This window comes from Podarcis raffonei, chromosome 1 (assembly GCF_027172205.1).
Source record: "Podarcis raffonei isolate rPodRaf1 chromosome 1, rPodRaf1.pri, whole genome shotgun sequence".
Lineage (NCBI taxonomy): Eukaryota > Metazoa > Chordata > Lepidosauria > Squamata > Lacertidae > Podarcis > Podarcis raffonei.
In genome coordinates, this window is record NC_070602.1 from 36,264,042 (window position 1) to 36,279,268 (window position 15,227).

The following is a 15,227-nucleotide window of genomic DNA, read 5'->3' on the forward strand; positions in this document are numbered from 1 at the left end:
TGTTACAGAATATACAATATCTGCAAAGGAGCGTCAGTCTGGAAGGCTCCTAGGTTGAATCTTCAGTATTAAAAACAACAACACCAGTGTTTCATTTAATCGGGAATGTTTTTGTGTTGCTTCTGGCGTTGCTCTTTCTTTTCTTCTGTTACCCAAAATACAGATTTGGCTATATACAGATATCATTGTAATGGGAAGTTGGTGAACTGTTTGGTTGAAATGTGTTACCCACAGCTCTTGTCCCTTTCTCTATCCATTTATGTGCTCCTGACTCATGCAAGAACATGCCTGTACTGTGAAGAAATATATCACACAGGTCATTTTCCACAGTGTGCAAGCATTTTCAGAATGGTGAAAGGAAAAAGCTGGAAAGAGACATTTCATTTTCTAACAATCCCATACAGTAATTCGACTGGCCATTCACAGTCTCAAGTATCTTTCATCCACAATTTCTGGCCAGTACTAGTTAATGCAGCTTGTATGATGTAAGCATAGATGCATTCTTGGCTGTCTTCCATTCAGCAGCCTCACAGCCTATGGGTAGAAACTGTTCTTTAACCTGTTGGCTTATCATGCTTCTATATCTTCTGCCTGAGGGCAGGAGATTAAAAAGGTGCTGGCCAGGGTGTGAGTCACCCCTGAGAATGTTCCTTGCTCTTCCGAGGCAACGGTCTCCTGCGATAACATCTAGCGGACTCAGGGGATAGCCCATGATATCATGTGCTGTCCTCACCACCTTCTGTAGGGACTTTCTGTCCATGGCTGTCAAACCAGTGTACCACACCGTAATACATTATGAGAGAACACTTTCTATCGTGGACCGATAGAAGGAAATAATCATTTGCTGCCTAACATTGTTCTTTCACAAGACCCAAAGGAAATGAAGTCTCTTTTGGGCTTTCCTAACCACCTGGGCTGTATTGACCTTCCAAGTAAGGTCTTCACTAAGATGGACTCCCAGGAATTTAAAGGAAGAGACTCTCTCCACACAGCCCCCTCAGTATACAATGGGGCTAGTTCCCCTCTCTTCTTCCGATAGTCCAACACCATCTCCTTTGTCTTGCCAATGTTTAGGTGCAGATTGTTCTCTGAGCACCATGTGGATACCTTTTGAACCTCCCCCCTGTACGCAGATTTGTCTCCGCCTGTAATTAAACCCATTATGGTGGTGTCATCAGCAAACTTAATAATTGCAGTAGATGGGTCAGATGAAATGCAATCATATGTATACAACGAATACAGGTATGGACTTAGCACGCATCCCTGTGGAGTGCCAATGCTGAGCTTCAGGGAGGTAGATGTAACAGGCCCAATCCTCACTATTTGTGTCTAATCTCTCAGAAAGTCTTTAATCCAATGACAGATTTTAGAAGAAAGGTCCAGGTTCCTTAACTTTCTGATGAGAATATAAATGAATGAAGCCCAACTAACTTAATATATAGTAATAAAATCAGCTTGCATTGGAGGTCCATGAATGAACGAAGCTCAGCTATCTTCACCTATAATAGTAAAACCAGCTTGCATTATCTGAACAATGCTGTACCCTGGTTGCCAAAGGAAACCCTCCCTCTTGTCTGAGGATTGTTGAAATGCATAGCAAAGTTCCACTGATAGACCAGCCATCTCCTTGTATGCAGCACCCTAAACACATTCACAGATTATCTATTCACCATCACCACTGTTTGTTTGACAGATGCTATTGGCATAATGGCTTTTGTCCACAAGAGCAAAAATGGCCTCAGTTACTTTTCTTAGCAAAGACAAAGTGCATGACAAAATTAACAGGTTTCGTGGCAATAATCAAAAAGGCATTTTTACTGAGCTTCTTCTGAGGATTTCCCTCAGCTCCAGGAGGAAAGGGGGGGGGTCGGAAAAGTCACCACTAATTCATTCTAGACTGAAAAGCAGATAATCACCAGGGTTTTGGAGATGCCAGGTATTGTTCCTGGAAGTTTTCACAGGGCCTCTCCCACCGGGCGCTTGCCATACTATACACCCCTTTCACCAACTGGCTCATCCTGGTGTGGAATCACCAGAGGATCACCCAGGACATTTGCCACACTTTAACGCTCCTTTCAAAAACCCATTTGAGGTGAGCGAGTTTGAAGTGAATGAAGATTCTGTCAACATGATTTGACTGAGTGATTCTGCCAGCCTCCAGTGATATGTTCATTCAGGAACCGTGGCATGAATTAGCAAGGGCAAAGCTGGAGAAAAGACGTAAGCCTCTCAGCTTGTAACAATGGGTAATTTATATCAAAGCCTATGCTGGTTTGGGCTGGAGCTCTGTATATTCATTCTGCTTGTTGGTTGGGAGGGTGGGGACTGGCGATCAAAGCTATACATCTTGCCTGTCTGTGGGACAAAGGATTGAGGCTCTTTGTGCGTGGGCTGGTCCTCTGCTTTCTTGACAGTAGTGCTGCCAGAGGGGCAGAGGTGAGAAGAGAAAATGCAGAGCTTGTACACAATGTTTTGAGTATGCTTCAGGCAGCGGCAGCTGTTTTTGTGGCTCCTTTATTTATTTTGAACAGGGTGGCAGCGGCAGGGGAAGAGTTCTCCCTCTCGCAGTGCTTTTGGTGCTAGGAGGCAGAGAGAGGGCGGGTTGTGTGAAAGCTACCTTGTCACACTCCTGATGTTTCACAAGGATGGTGAGGACACTCACAGATGTTAGTGCGATTCCATGCCCAAGAGAAGAGCGGGAGAAGATCTTTTCGCATTTGATCCAAATGACAGCGTCTTGCTATTGCGTGCACAAATCAAGCTGACACCGTAAAGTTGTTTCATTAAACCGTTTCATTATTCTGACAGGCTTAATTCAGTTTGCAGTAATCTGATCGGCCATCGGAGTCTAGAAAACTCAGAGCTGACTCAGTTTCATGTGTTTTGGCACTTTGACTGTATATTAATTAATGATGTGACCTCCAAGTGCGTGCACACAAACACACACACAAGCTTCCGGCATATGCTAACAAGCAGCCTTAAACTGTCTCCTCATCAACACTACTTCAATTTCCTACTTCCGTAACCTTCCCAAGCATTTTTTTGAATGACACCTTCAAGGGTTCCTTTTTCCTTCACCCGCTGAACTTTGCTTTCCTTGGAAATTGAGAGGAAAGAAAGAATGAATAATTAGTCACCTGTTGCCATTGTTCATTACTTCTTAGAGCTTTTACTGAGGACTTATCGGAACTCAGGGTGCAATAGTAAAAGGTCCCGTGAAAAGCATTACTGTCCTCAGCTGAATTGGCAGCCGGAGCGTCGTGAAACATTTGCAAGCACTGAAGTACAACTTGAGCAATACCCAGATGACCTGAATATTGAGCTTTCATTGTGATTCGTTATTGAGCTTTCATTGTGATTCGCTAGCATCAAAGCTCATGTAGGGGGTTAGAGGATGTCTGGCCTTTGTTGAGCCCTTGTTCTGATTTGCTTGTTGGGAGGTTATAAAACAATGAGCATTCCTACTACCAACCTGCTTCTGCAGTGGTTGTACATCTTCCCATTAATCATTCATTCCCCCCGCACTTTAGTGATGCACTTTCCTGTCACTTTCCTAACTGCTATATGATCCATTTGCCTTGAACCTGTCAGCAATCAGGCAGCTGTGTCCTGCAATAAAGCCCCCAAAGCATTTTCAAAGAATCCACACATAAAACGCCTCACAATAATCAAGTCTTGAGGTTATCAGAGCATAGAACACTGCAGCCAAGTTGTCCCTGACCAGATAGGACCATAGTTGGGCCACCAGCCTAAGCTGGTGGAAGGCACTTCATGCCACTGAGGCCACCTGTGCCTCAAATGATAGCAGTGGATCCAGCTGGAACCCTAAAAAACCTATGAATTTCAGAGGGAGTGTGACCCTCATCTGTTCATGCTACTCAGCTGAATAGAGGAGCCATTTCACTAACAGCTTCTCAGTCTTGTCTGGGTTATTGACCCTCATCCAGTTCGTTATTGCAACCAAGCACATCCACTGCCTCACCTGCAGAAGATTGAAAGGTGAATAGAGCTGCATATTGATGGCAACACACTCCAAAACTCTGTATGACCTCACTCAGAGGTTTCATGCAGATGTTAAACAACACGAGGGACAAAGCCAATCCCCAAGGGATTCCAGGTAGGAAACATTGCTATTCTCTGAGGGTTTCCCAAAGAGCCACGTTCTGGAGCTGACCATCCAAGCAGGATCCAAACCACTGCAATGCAGTGCCCCTAATACTGGGCTCAGACAGTTGCCCCAGAAGGATACCATGTTCTATGGCACTGAATTTTGCTGAGAGATCAAGGAGAATGAACAGAATCACACTCACCCTGTTTCTTTCTCAACATAGGTGATTGTACAAGGTGATCACCCAAACCAGGCCTGAATCATGACTGAAATGGATCTAGAAAATTTGTGTACTCAAAGAGTACCTGGATCTGACCGGCAACCACCCTTTCAAGAACCCTTGCCCACAAGGGGGACATTTGCCACTGGGCCAAAATTGTCAAGATGTTCCATGTCCAGGGAAGGCAACTTCAGGGTTGATCTTATTGCTGCCTCCTTCAGGGATCATAATCCCAATCCAGATCAGGGATCACCAGCAACTGTTTTTTAGTATCTATTTGTTTCCTGACTGCTTAACATTAAAACAAATCTAAGTGGGGTACAAATGTACTATGTATATAAATTGCAGCAACTGCTGGCTGATGCAGACAGGTTCCTATCTATCCATTTTTGGGATGTGGGGAACTATTCCAGTGACAGAAGTCCCATATGTTTGTTGCTAGGAATGAATGTATGTGACTCTAGTGTGCATTCCACAGGGAATTCAGACCAATGTAAATGTTGCTGCTTCCTCTGCATATGTTCAGTGTTCTAAGGCACATTGGATGATGCTTCTCTCCCTGCACTGCGCTGGGATGTGCGGTGGCATGTTTTGGCAGCCCTGCTTCTACTGTTGCCTGCTTTTTCTGCCCCCTATGCATGCCAAAGTATCACCCTGGCAATTCTGCAGCTCAGCACTTTGTAAAAAATGGCTCTTTTTGTCTTTCGCATTAGGCATTGCAGAGGCTGAATAGCAATTCAAACTTCATGTTCAAAAATGCTCCAAAGCTACAGTCCTATGCACGCTTCCTTGGAAGTAAGCCCCACTGATGTCAGCAATGCTTACCAGCAAGTATACGTGTAGAGGAGGCAGGCTGTCAAAAATTGCATTTGGCTCTTCGCAGAAATGCCCTTGAATTCTGTTTAAACTGGAATCTATGACGGTTCTCCATGTTCTAGTTAAATAATTTTTATCGCTAACTTTTAAATGCCTATTGCAGACATATAAGTTGTTTCCCTCTGCCCTGAATCATGCACCTGAGGTTTACAGAATGGCATTTACATATTGATTACTGCTATAAGATTGGCTCAAGCAATTTCCCCTTTCACCACCTGGAATAATTGCTAGTTCTGAGCAAATGGAAGGTGGAGAATGCTGTGAAATCTGCCTGCCACCATGCAGCTTATAGGTCACCCAAAACTGCAGGAAATGTGCCATTTTAGCCTTTGCTTTATTCCAACCTCATAGCCCTTTCTTTTTGATTTGCTTATTGCTGCATATGCCAGCAATGAAAAGACAAGGCGCCCACGCCAGCTTCTTTTTCTGTCATCCATTAAACCTGGGTGTTAATTCTTCTAACAGCGAAAGAACACAGAAGCAGCCAAACCCGAATAACAGACTATTCAAATATATTCAGCTGTTTATTTCACTGAAGTTACTTCCCGTTTCTCTTGGAACAACACTTTAGTTCAGAGCCTGGCTGCATGTTCCCAGAGCAAAGCAGTTTCAGTGATGGTGGGATGGATCTGGGGCAGAGAAGCAGCAGGGGGGAGGTTTGTGCTTCACCCTTTGCCGCCTGCCACATCTCTGCTCCAAATTACCCCCCAAAGATGCTTCACCCTTCCTTTTGTGCAAGATTCCAAACAGATGTCTGGAAATCCACAAAGAAAAAAGTAGCCTGGGGGCACAGCTATTTGGAGCAGGGCAAATGTCAGCCTTGTCAAGTCTGTTTCATTGTTTTACTAGCACCCCAAGATCTATCAACTAGATTGAGGTGCAAAATAGCCCCGTTGGATCAGGCTAAAAGCCCACCAAGTCCAGCGTCCCGTTGTCTGTGAGCACATTCTGAGCCTACGAATTTATTTCAGGGTCAAAACTGAACTGAGTTCTTAGTACTTTTTGTTGTGACGTGGGGTTTGTGATTTCAGCTCTCTTGACATAATATGCTGGAGACAGTTCTGTAGTAACACTTCTTTATTAAAGCAAACAAGACTGAGAACTGAGGAGGGGAGAGCTACATTTATAGGGACAGGGAACTAGCTAGAAAGGATACATTTTGGAGGGAACAATATCAGGCAATCACAGTCCTGCCTTTTGGAGGAAACCAATAAGACAGAGGATCCAAATACAGCAGCTTAAATGAACCAATAGTAGCTGTACCCTCTGGAACCAAAAGGCAGTTACTTTACCCTAATGCAAATACAGCCAATAATAATACAGATATAAAATCCTTTGACTCAATACACAACACTTTTCGCACAAGTTTGCTCCTTGTTAGCTTTCTTTATTTCAGCAGCCTAATTAAGGTAGAACAAAAGCATTGTGTTGTTACTCCAGTTAGGCAACTGGGAGTCAGAAACCCTTTGCTGAGCTACTGCAGTTGCTCCACCAGTAGATCCCACCCAAACTGTAGATCCACTGATGCAAGGTTCACCAGCTCAGCACAGAGCAGAATGATCTCCTTATGCAGCAGACAAATGTAGAAAACAAGAGAGCAATTAATTTTGTAAATTTTTCATGCTGACAAAGTACACCACCATAGGATTGCATGTTGTGTTGCTTATTCAGATAGCAGAGGTTTGACTAGCAGCGCCTAATGTAGCATCCTTGGCATGCCACAACTCACCTTGCCCTGTGTGCCAATAGTACATGGGCAGGTGTGAACACTCACTCTTTACAGTACCGAGGTGTTGGCCATGGAAATAGCTGTTACCTCCTCACCATAGAAATGCTTTTTATGAGAATGCTCTTTGTAAGAGTGATCTTTGTATAGAGCACTTTGGTGCCATACATGGTTTCCTCCTGGCTTCATTTGAACAGTAGCATCAATTCTTGTTAGTGCCCCCAGAACGCCAAAGACAAGAAAGAAAGCACAACTCTCCTGAAGTTCAGCATCCTGCCTACAATGGACAGTCCTTTTCACATTTTGGGAGATTGCAATGCTAGAGGGAGGAAAAACTCCCCCCCCCATTGTCCTAAACCAAACAAACTCTGAATAAAATAATTCAAGAAGACAGTTATGCAACTAGAAAGCCAGTGGGTGAATGGGTGGGTAGGGGGGGGGATTTCCCATGTTTGGCACTATCTGACAAATATACAAGTATCTGTTTGTTGTACAGAAATTGTAGGTATGTCTTTAGTACCATGAGTTCCAGACTCTCTGGGTACAAGTTTGTTCCTTTGAGGTCAAGGTGGCTGATCTGGAAAAGCTGAGAGAGGCAGAGAGGTTGGTGTATGTGGCCTTTGGGGATGTTATAGCTGTGTCACACTCCACAATGATAGCTCCCTGGCTGTTATAAAGAATAATGGTTTCGGGGAAGGAGGGTGTCACCCTGAGAATAAGGGAAATGAGCCCTTAGATGGGACCTATTCCTTAGGGGCCAAGCTACTATTCTCCAGGGGGTGAAGGGATACTTATAGAGAGTGCATTTGATAATTAAGAGCATAGAACATTAGTGATGTGATGCACCGACAGACTGCAGGGTGAATTGTCTGCCTGGTTGCAGGTGTTGCCCATCTGAAGGTTTCGGGTGTCACCCATAATCTAGATAGCTGTGTAGATTGTGCTAGGAGGGAGTCAGTGGTTGTGGTGCACTTACACCCTGCCCATCTGACTGGGTTGTCCCAGTCACTCTAGGCAGCATTCAACATAATAAAAACACACCAAAACATCACACATTAAAAACTTCCCGGTACAGTGGTACCTTGGGTTACATACGCTTCAGGTTACAGACACTTCAGGTTTCAGACTCCGCTAACCCAGAAATAGTACCTCAGGTTAAGAACTTTGCTTCAGGATGAGAACAGAAATTGTGCTCTGGCAGCGTGGCGGCAGCGGGAGGCCCCATTAGCTAAAGTGGTGCTTCTGGTTAAGAACAGTTTCAGGTTAAGAACGGACCTCTGGAACGAATTACATTCTTAACCCGAGGTACCACTGTACAGGGCTGCCTTCAGAGGTCTTTGGAAAGTCGTGTAGTCATTTATCTCCTTGGCATCTGAAGACCCTCTGCCTGGTTCCTTGTAACCTCACTTCTCACAGTGAGGGCACCGCCAGAAGGCTCTTGGATCTGGATCTCTGTGTTTCCGGGCTGAACAATGGGAGTGGAGACACTCCTTCAGGTATACAGTGCCGAGGCTGTTTAGGGCTTTAAAGATCAGCACCAACATTTTGAATTGTGCTTGGAAATGTACTGAGAACCAAGGTAGATATTTTGGGACCAGTGTTATATGGTCCCGGCAGCTGCTCCCAATCACCAGTCTGGCAGCCACATTCTGGATTAGTTGTAGTTTCCAAGTGACCTTCAAAGGTAGCCCCATGTAGAAGCACATTGCAGGAGTCTATGAGGTCCTGGAAGTCAAATTTAAGTTGCTAGGTAGGATGTTGATAGCCAGGACCTCAGAGGTATATTTCTCTGAAATGTAACAAGCTCCACTCACTCAACAGGCACAGCTTTGTAGTCTCAGTGCATGGATGAGATGGTGGTGTTGAGAGCAGGAGTTTGCATTTGTTAGGCACTGAGGAACATTTGGGGGGAAACATGGCCTGGACAAAAGGGATTGCTTCCACTTGAACTGGATGGAACCAGACTGCTGGAGCTTAAAATTAAAAAGCTAGCACTGCAGCTTTTAAACTGACTGCAGAGGGAAAGTCGAGCTGAGGAGGGTCTGCTTCAGAAAAAACCTTAAGAAAGAAATGATTAAAGTTGCTGATCAGAGGCAGTTAAGGGAGAACAGAAACTCCTTGTTACAACAGCTCCACTGGCTACCAGTCTATTTCTGGACACAATTCAAAGTGCTTGTTATGACCTACAAAATCCTAGATGACCTGTAAAGTCCAGGTTATCCAAATGACTGCATCTCCTGTATGACATATCCAGGGTGTGAGATCTTCAGGGTAGGCCTTTCTTTTGGTCCCAGCACCTTCACAGTCACATTTAAAGAGGACACAAGAGAGGCCCTTCTTGGTGGCTGCTCCCAGATTGTGGAACTCCCTTCCATGGAACGCTAGGCTGGCACCCTCACTCCTTTCCTCTGAACTTTTGTGTTCAGATAGATCTTTGGCCACTTTGGATGTTGTGGCAGGATCTTTTAATGGTGGGTGTTGCATATTGTGGAGTTTCTGATGGGTATCTGGTTGGCCACTGTGTGGACAGGATGCTGGACTAGATAGATTCAGTTTGCAAAATCTCTGGCTGTTTGACACATCAATCTATCTTCCCAGGGCTCTTTGTGGAAAGCCGTGACTGTTAAAGTGATGTCATAGTGCTCCAACTGTATGGTGTGGGTGTAGCCTAACTCTACTTAACAATGGCATTTGTAATGGTACCAGACTGGTGCAATGGTGCTAACCTTTGCATGCACTTGGCCTCTGTGTGAGTGATGGAAGAGGAAACAGCACACCCTGTGCATAAGTGATATGCCAATAATTCAACCGTAATGTCTCTCTTGAAACTTTATAATGCAGCCTAAATGTCTTGCTGCTGTAGCAAAGATGGTGGGGAATGCATGTGGGCCTGAAGGCCATTTTCATAATTTGAAAAATATTTGCATAGGCCCATTGCTGTGTGGATTTTGAAGTTATTTTTTTTCTGCAGAACTCACCTTTCTGGCATCCAAGCAAATACTTAATTGTTGATACTATTTTTAATCCCCCTTCTCCTCCAAATGATTGCCCAATTAACTGCTTCAATATGTTTATGAAATGCCTAACCTGAGAACACCAACAGGCGCAACATTTGGTGCAGATATTTTGATATGAGCAGTAGCTGGTAGTGGTAATACAACAATAATTGCTGGCTCATTTACGGACTATTTAGCTCGTGCAGGGAGCCAGATGAGAACAGCTAATGAGCACAGCTTCTTGCTGTAATTAGTAGAACAATCCTGGCTCACAGATGATTTACAGTTTGAAAAAAAAAAATCCGTATAGTGACTGAAACGCTTATATGTTCCAGAGAGGTACACTCATCCCATGTCATGTCATTCTTTCCGCTCTGTTCAAACATTTGCACCACAGGTTTAGTGAAGGACAAAAGTTGGCCAGCAATAAAATAAGACAGATACAATATAAGACTTTCGCTTGCTAGGGGTGGGAGTTATTAGAACTGAAGCACATCTCATGGAAATGGATGATTTGATTTCCCTTGCCGAATAGGATAGTAGTAGTACTCATGATGGATCCATTGAAGTTAATGGACATGACTAACATAGATTCATGAATTTCAATGGGTCTACCTGTCGGCATGCAGAGGGCCAGGAGGCCAGCTGGCTAGCCCCAGCTGGGTTGTCTCCTTCCAGTCTTCCCGATTTGAAGACCATTGGCATCTGCTCCGACGTAAATCAGTAACCCGGGCTTCAAAGCCAGGGCACACTATCAGCAGAGCGAACTGCGCACACAGAATAGGTGTGACGCTTGTGGAAGCATGCTACAACTACAGATTTATTAATCATAAATCAGGACAAAGAAACATGTCGTCTCTCTCTCTCTCGTCTTCTCAGAGAGAACGGGAAAAACAAAAGCTATACACAATGGAAGTTCCCAGCATACTGTGCTGGAATGTAAACAGACATGTGACACATAACAGTTCCACACTTCTGCTCCTTAAGGTGGAATGGAAATGTCAACATCACCTTGAGTAGGCTTTATTTGGATCAGTACTGATTTTGGTTCCCTCATCTTCCCCACAGGATGTGGACATTTTGACATGCACTCTTATGAGAAGACAGCAGGTCCCATGGCACGAGGCATTATTGTTAAGTGTCTGAATATAGAAAGAGTCTGCTGGATCAGGCCAAAGGCCCATCTAGTCCAGCATCTTCTTCTCACAGTGGCCAACCAGATGCCTATGGGCAGCCCAAAACCAGGACCTGAGCACAGCAGAAATCTGCCAGCTTGTGATTTCCAGAAGCTGGTATTCAAGGGCATCCTACCTCTGGCAGTGGAGGTAGCATCATGGCCAGTAGCCACTTTGTCCTCCATGAAGTTGTCTAACCTTCTTTTAAAGCTATCCAAGTTGGTGGCCTTCACTATTTCTTGAGGGAGCAAATTCCATAGTTCCATAGTTCCAACTATGTGCTATGTGAACAAGTACTTTGTTTTGACTGTCCTGAATCTTCCAGGGATGCTCAGAGACCACCACTGCCTGTGCCAACTCACACCTACCAATCCAGCCTCCTTCCTACCTTTCCACATGCATTTTATCTGCCATGCCTATGTTTGCTGTCTCTTCTTCTTCCCTGCTGTCATTTAGGAGGAGGTTGTGTAAACTTGCTCACCCCAAACCATCAGATTTTCATACGATGGGTGGGTGACAGGCCACCTGCTGCAATGGTGGGCACCCACATGCTGAAGGGGCCCACTGGCAGACTCAGTGGTTGGAGAGGCAGAAGGACAAGAAGACGAGAAGAGAGAGAGGCAGTGAGGTCGCCCATCACCAATTGCAATGGCCAGGATAATAAGCAGGATGGGTTGGGGTCATGCCAGGAACCCATGCTAACCTGGAACCAGCCCTCTTTCCAAGCCTATGATGTCAGGGAAAATGTGCAACACTAGTTACAGAACTTCATTATTGAGAAGTGATGTTCAGATAAAGTTCAGCATTTTCTTCTTGCATATCTGAGGACTTCAGAAACAACAGAAGAACAATTTTCTTGGTAACATTAGTTCAAGCATGATTAATAATAACTCCAGACCCCCTAAGTGTCCCTATTTTCCAGGGACGTCCCTAATTTGGAGAAGCCGTCCAGGTTTCTGATTTGATCCTGGAATGTCCCACTTTTCCTTAGGATGTCCCTATTTTCACTGGAGAAACGTTGGAGGGTATGGAGCCAAATGAAGGCAATCCTGTATAGGGAAGCTTTTTTATGTTTAATGTTTATTATGTTTTTGTATATGTTGGAAGCTGCCCAGAGTGGCTGGGGCAACCCAGTAAGATGTGTCAGGTATAAATAGTAAAATTATCGTTATGGAATGGGACACCCCTATTTTCATTGGATAAATATTGGAGGATATGCAACTCACATGTTTAAGGGTAGCAGATGAACACTGTAAACCTATTTTATGTAGGAATTTGTTATTCTGGCAAAATCTCAAAGGTGTCAGTGCTGTAGGGTATACCAACAGAAGTCACTGTACTTTCGCCTGCTATAAAGTGAGCTATTCGCTACTCTCTTTTTGCTCTTCAAATCACACCTCTAATTCCTCAGCATTTATGCTTCTCTCCATGCTTAAGGTGGCCTGCTTGCCTTTTGAAAAATCATTTTAAGAATCTTGCAATCATATGAAATTAAACGTTTCATTTCATCACACCATTTTTTAAATGCTCTGGGGATGCAAAGGGGGTGACCTTGTGAGGCCACAAGAGTTAGTCAGAATTGTGGAGAGCTGGCTTCTATCACAACTCAGTTTCCCCTAAGTTGGGAAAATTGTAAGCCTGGTGGTAACAAGATGAGTGTGGTTTCAACAGGGCCTTGACCACATATGTCTATACACAGGCTTATTTTCATGGAAATAAGTGTTCTTCATTTCATTCTCCATGATGGGTTTCCTGTGTGTGGCTTAGAAAAAGAACCATAACTGGCCAACCCTTTGGGTTGGATCCATATTGAAGTCTCATTGATTTCAATGGGTCTACCCTAAGCATGTTTATCTGGATCCAACCCTTTGTGTCTCTCCTCTCCCATAAGGCCTGCCAGGTACCAGCAGGTGGCCAATATGTCATTCATAATAGGTATTAGTTCTAAAGCATTTTCACTGTACAATAAATAAGATAAAATACAGGGTCTGCCTACAGGATTACAGTCTATTAGACATAGAAAAAAGAACACAATGGGAGAGAAAATTGAGGAGGATTAACTATCACATGAAAGCCTGGGAGCAAATGTGTCTTCAAGCACTGTTTAATAACCTTCTGGCCTTGAAAGACCTCTGTTCAGTAAATAACATTTTCCTTTCCCAAACTAACATCGCTGCCTCTGCCTTCAGAAGCAAATAATGCACTTCCCACACCTTTTCTTTTCTACTTCATGTCTATTATAACAACTGCCGCACGCCCACATGGGGCTTTAGCCTCAGAGGGTAGCTGCTGCTGCCCTGAGGGCACTCCTGCTTTGGGTCCCAGAGAGCATTTTCGTCCAGCCAGATAAATAATGAGAAAGAATTTGTCTCATCTTTGACCATCAATGTTCACCATCACCAATTGTCCCCAGTCCGTCTCCCTCTTTCTGTCTCCTACTGGGACATGCTTTCAGGTTGGGAGGCTGCTTTGCAGGGTTTCAATACAAAATCCCAAGACAGTGCTCCATAATATGCCCCTCTTGGCAGGAGGGTGCCTCCAGACCTCCTTTCCACTGGAAGCAGAGTTGGCCCAGCCATTAGGCAGGATGAGGCTGCTAACAGAAGCCCCTGAGGTGGCACCCCCATGGGTGCCCAGCTGCGCTGCCACCTCTGCTAGCGGTGGAGAAGCACCACTGCCATCGGCGCCAAACTTGGGCAAGATCACATCCATTTTGCCCAAAAGCAACACAACTTTGCCTGAAATTGGCATTGCTTCTGCATCAGTGGAAGATGTGGCAGGCTGTGTAGCAGCAGTGGCAGCAGGTATGGGAGCGGCAGCTGCAGCGGCAGGGCAAGACAGGGCGGCAGCTGCAGGTATGAGGGGGTGGCAGTGGCAGTGGAGATGGCAGCACAGAGCAGCACTTCCTGTTTCACCTCAAGCAGGAAATGGAACACAACACCTCTGACTGGAAGTCCCACTATTTTGGAATGGGTTGTGAGACCTTTACACACTTATCCCATTGCCTCTCGTGATATTGAATGGGTTTCAATTTTCCTTGATTCTCTGCTTGGTTCAAAACCTTAGGGAACCAATGAATGAAAAGGTTTGATCTAGCGTATTATGTAGCCCATGCATGTGACTGGCTCAGTGCCTCTGATCTGAATGCTCAGGTGTTTGTGAACAGCCTCCCCACACCCAGTGTGAACCAATGAGCTGCTTGGAAATCAGGGGCAGGTCTCTGAACTGGGGTGTATAATAGCAGGCTCAGGCTGTCGCTGTTGTGAGCTATTGCCAAAGTGACAAAACTCCCCCTACAACCTATGCAAAATATCCAGCCTCCACCTGTGCTGAGGTGTAAGCTGATGAAAATGAGTGACATCTGTTAGCAAGATTAGCACCTCTTGTGGAGAGAGAGAGAGAGAGAGAGAGAGAGAGAGAGGGAGGGAGGGAGAGAGGATGACAACAATGATGGAAGTAGCAAAAGTGTGTATTGGAGGATTTGTTGGCCTCCAAATGAATTCAGATACCAAAGGAAATAGAAAGAGAAGGAAGTTTACAAATGCAATTAAACAAAACAGACCAATTTGTAACTCTCACCAGGATAATAAAGCTCATCAATAAAACAAAACAGACCCAGTTATATTTAGGTGTGTGTGTGTGTGTGTGTGTGTGCGCGTGTGTGTGACAGCACAGAGTTCAGAAACTTCTTGCAAACCTGACATTTGATCCACCCAGGTGGAGGAGGGAAGATAGCAGGGAACAACTTTGGCAGATGTAGGGGTGATGGTTTTTGATAAGACCTCACAAGTGAAACCCCATCGGAACAACATATGGCTGAGTATATGGCAGCTGGCCCAAAGGTTTATAGCGGCAAGCTATCTAACAGTATGGCTTGACTGAAGGCTTGCTTGAAGGTTAAAGGAACTGCATAGCACTAAAAATCTTGCATTTACCTATCTTTTGGGATGTAACCCATTGCAAGCACACAGCATCGGAGCACAGCAGCGTTGACACGAAAAATCTGTTTCTCTTAGAAACAAAGAAACTCAAAAGGTGTTGTATGACAAATGTGTAATAGTTAATGGCTTAAAACTCAGCCTTCTAGCTTCTGGGGGGAAAATGGATACCCACTGGCAACCCTGTC